The sequence below is a fragment of the Salvia miltiorrhiza genome, unplaced genomic scaffold (genome assembly GCF_028751815.1).
Source record: "Salvia miltiorrhiza cultivar Shanhuang (shh) unplaced genomic scaffold, IMPLAD_Smil_shh fragScaff_scaffold_173, whole genome shotgun sequence".
Classification (NCBI taxonomy): domain Eukaryota; kingdom Viridiplantae; phylum Streptophyta; class Magnoliopsida; order Lamiales; family Lamiaceae; genus Salvia; species Salvia miltiorrhiza.
The window spans coordinates 549449-553324 of record NW_026651437.1 but is presented as its reverse complement, the minus strand read 5'-3'; the positions used below and the strand labels follow the sequence as shown (position 1 = coordinate 553324).

At 36.4% G+C, this 3876-nt stretch overlaps 1 long non-coding RNA gene across 1 annotated transcript; it reads right to left on the bottom strand.

The window, feature by feature from the left end:
• Positions 1-209: 209 nt before the first annotated feature.
• LOC131002660 (uncharacterized) lies at positions 210-2681 on the bottom strand. Its single transcript, XR_009094375.1, has 3 exons — positions 2276-2681; positions 1266-1342; positions 210-699 (listed from the first exon to the last, which is right to left on the bottom strand). It is a non-coding gene; the product is annotated as an uncharacterized LOC131002660 (long non-coding RNA).
• Between the last annotated feature and the right edge of the window lie 1195 nt (positions 2682-3876).

Below are 3876 nucleotides of genomic sequence, written 5' to 3'. Positions count from 1 at the left end.
AGTATAATAATAAGGATAAAAAAAAAATTTCATATCTTCTCCTTTTCCCTGTACAACTTTCTCATTGTTTTAATTGATCATTGATCTGCTGAGCCATGCTCCTGTCTTAATATAGGATAAACATGTCACAATGCTATATGTATCCAATAACAAAATTCAACAGAGGTTAAGATCTGCAAAATGTATCCAACAACCACATGCCACATAGGTTAAAATATGCACAACACATATAACTAACTGATCAAAGTGTTAGACATCCAGTTGGAGATTCATATTGCATCTCTCTCCTCTCACAAACAATATTACAAAATTGAGTTACAGGGGCTCTTAATCTCATTCATTAGCACAACAGGACGCGCCTACTTGGAGAAAATAAAAAGTGAAATAAGGAGGAATCAAATCCTCATATGAAATATGGAACAATATGCACCATATATAAGGCCATATTATTCCAGTATTATTCTAAAGTAAAATATACAAAATCCTTTGAAATCCTTAAACCTAAAATGCTGGAACCACACATCTCTTTCTTCCTCTTACCTTCTTCTCCCTCTATCCTCTGCTCACTCTGGCCGATAGCAGCAGCCATACGCTGCCACCATCTCCGCCCTCTGCCCCTGATTCGACTACTTAGCCAACAACACACACACCACACCAAGGAATCCCCCCTTCTCCTGACTCGGTACAGCACCAGCGCCCCTACCAATTGAATTAGGAAAAAAAATGCAAATAAAAAAGAAGTTGTTAGTGCAAGAAAAATCCATGTAGATGCTATCTTTAACTTGAAACAGAAAATAAAAATGATAACAGAATCAGCATACATAAATTCTGCATTCTACATTACTAACCATTTACTTCCAAAAAACAAAATCAGCATACACTATGCATTCTACATTAGAAACACTTGCAAAAAAACAAAATCATACACGCACACACAACCATTTCGGACCAGATTAGTCTAACTATGCACATGACAAGACGATCTACTACTATTCGCATACATTCTCTTCCTCGCTAGAACACAAAACCTAAGTACCAAATAATCGAGCTCAAAACACCAAGACTCGGACCTTCTTTCCTACAAGGCTTGCTCTGCTCCCTAAACACAGCAAAAGAAGAAAGTTTTGAGCTATATTAAGCTGAACCCAGCTGAGTTATCAATTTATTTTGATGCAAAACGACAATATGTTTTGGAATAAGAAAATTAAGCCCAACCCATCGATACTGCAGAAAGACGAATAACTCCAAAGCTACTGCAAGCTCACCTCAACAATAGCTGGTCATGAGCCATAGGCAGCGAGCAACAACTATTTCCAAAATATCATATTACGTCGCTCAGAGTCTGCATAAACAACCACATGAATGTGAAATTAAAGCAAGTTTAACCTTAATAACTTAATCTCATACGCCACCGTTTTTCAAAGATATAAACACATTAAGATACTTTTCAAAAATTAAGGAACATCAAATCTACTACCCAATAAATTTCACCTGTCATTTGCAAACATATCAAAATTCAATTGTAGACTTTCAACGGATTCACAAGCTGTAGTATGAAAATGTCCAGGTTTTAGAACATAAGGATATGAGCTAAAGCGGAGAAACACGAAACTTGAATCAGTCTTCTGACGCTTATGTAGGCCATGAAGAAATCCAAAAAAAATTGATCTTTATATATTATCTTCACTCTATGCAAAGGGGAAAGTATCAATCCTGTTGGCACTAAAGAGAACGCAGCACCAACAAAAATCAAGGCAAAAACGGTGGTAAAAATCAGCTATAACATAAACAAATATAATCAAAAGTTATCATTGATTTACACCATTGACAATTCAATAAAGCTTAATAAATCTATATAACCAATCAAGAAAACAAATCCAAAAGAAAGAAACAACAACTAAATCCAATCTGCAACACGGAGATAAAGGTAAATTGCGGCGATCTCAAAACACATTTGGGAAAATAATAATATTTTAAAAAAATAAATAATGAAATTAAGCTTACTTTGAACCATAACGAAGAGTGGAAGCCACAAATCACCATTGATTGGCTGTAAAACTCTCATCATTTGAACTAATGAATTTATAGCTAAAACCTAGATTATTAAGTTTCCATTGTTAATTTGTATCTAAAATTGGCTGATTATTGATTGATAGGTAAATCATATAATCGTATTGCATAATGATTCTTTCCAAAATTTGTTCTTTCTAAAATTCACACTAATCATTCCATATTCATAATAATCAAATATAATCTTTCATAATAGAATACTTACCATGGCTAATCAAGAACTGTTTCGGAGCCAAGTAATGTCCGGCGGATTGACGGCGGTGGTGCCAGACGCAAGGCAGCCATTGGCGGTAGCGCCGACTTGGGGGTAGGGCTGTTGCGGGAAGAGAGAGTCTGGTGTTGAAACGGGAGGAAGGGGCGGCGACACTGACTTGGGGCCGAACTGCGGCGAATTGAAGCGAGGGAGGGAGACTCTGGTGTTGAAACGGGGAAAGGAGAAGGAGCGGCGGCGCTGACTTAGGACGGCGAATCGACACGGGGGAGGGAGAGTCTGTGAAATTAAGATTTGGGAATTTTGGGGGAGAAAGAACCGGTGTGGAGATGGGAGGGGGCAGATCGCGGTGGGGGAACGGGACGGGGTGGTCCGGCGAAACAGATCGCAGTGGTGGGAGGGGCGGGGCGGGGCGGGGCGCGGTAGGGAAATAGAGACGGGAGGGAAGGGGATGGGATGGGATATGGGAATTAGCATAGAGAAATAATTCTTGTTATGTTTTTAAAAATTAAAATAAAATAATTATGTGAAATTATTTTGCCAGGTAGGATGTATATTTTAAAGCTAGAAGCTCTAAAATTGCAGAGATTTTGAATGATGAATTCTTAGATATGCCAAGTAGGACCCCGAATTAAGGAGAGCGCAGGAATCCCAAACCGTATTATATATTTGATACTATATCTTATTCTGACATTGATTGGTAATACTTGTGCTCTATTGTGTATTATTATTGTGTGTGACCCAAACGATGATTTGTCTTCATTAATTTCCTGATGAAATTAATAGCTAAAGTGACATAAAGCGTCGAAAATAAGAAAAAAAGAAGAAGAATTATTAAATTGCGATTTTATTAAAAATGAGAAGAAAAACCTAAGAAACCTTTGAAAGCACAAAAAAGCTGAAAAATAATAATTTTGTTGAGAGTGGGAAAAAAGAAGAAGAAGAAGAAGAAGAATGATAGCTTTCATAATAAATATAGAAGTACGTAGATCAAAAAAGAAGTTTAAGAGTTGAAGATAATACTATTTGTCATAATTTTGGAGGCTAAGATCAGAAATGAGGTTAAGGGGGTAAAATGGTCTATATATAAATACTTTTAATATTTTACTCCCTTTCGTCCACCAAGAGTGTAACATAATTATTCGATTGGGCGTCCACAAAATGCAACACTTTTCTTTATAGGACATGACCCAACTATCCGATTTCAATTACAACCACTCATTTCTTTATAGTCTCACACTCAATTTAACTAAAACCACTCATTTCTATTTTATACACAACTACCAACTATTTTCTTAAACCCGTGTCCACCAAAAGTGTTACACTCCGCTAATGTTTCCAATTAGGTTGTGTTTGACGTTTCCAATTAGGTTGTGGTTTGATAAAGGAAATAGTTAGTTTAAGCGTCTCTTGCTAACAATTGATAAAGTGCGTGGGAATTGGGGCACGTCCGCTGCATTTACAATATCCTATAACACGTTGGTTCATGAGAATTAATTTATATTTATGTTTATGATTAGAGTAGTGACTAATGTGAATTTATAAGAGTTGAGTCGGTTTTATTCTTGATTTATATCTTGATTGTTATTTTAGTT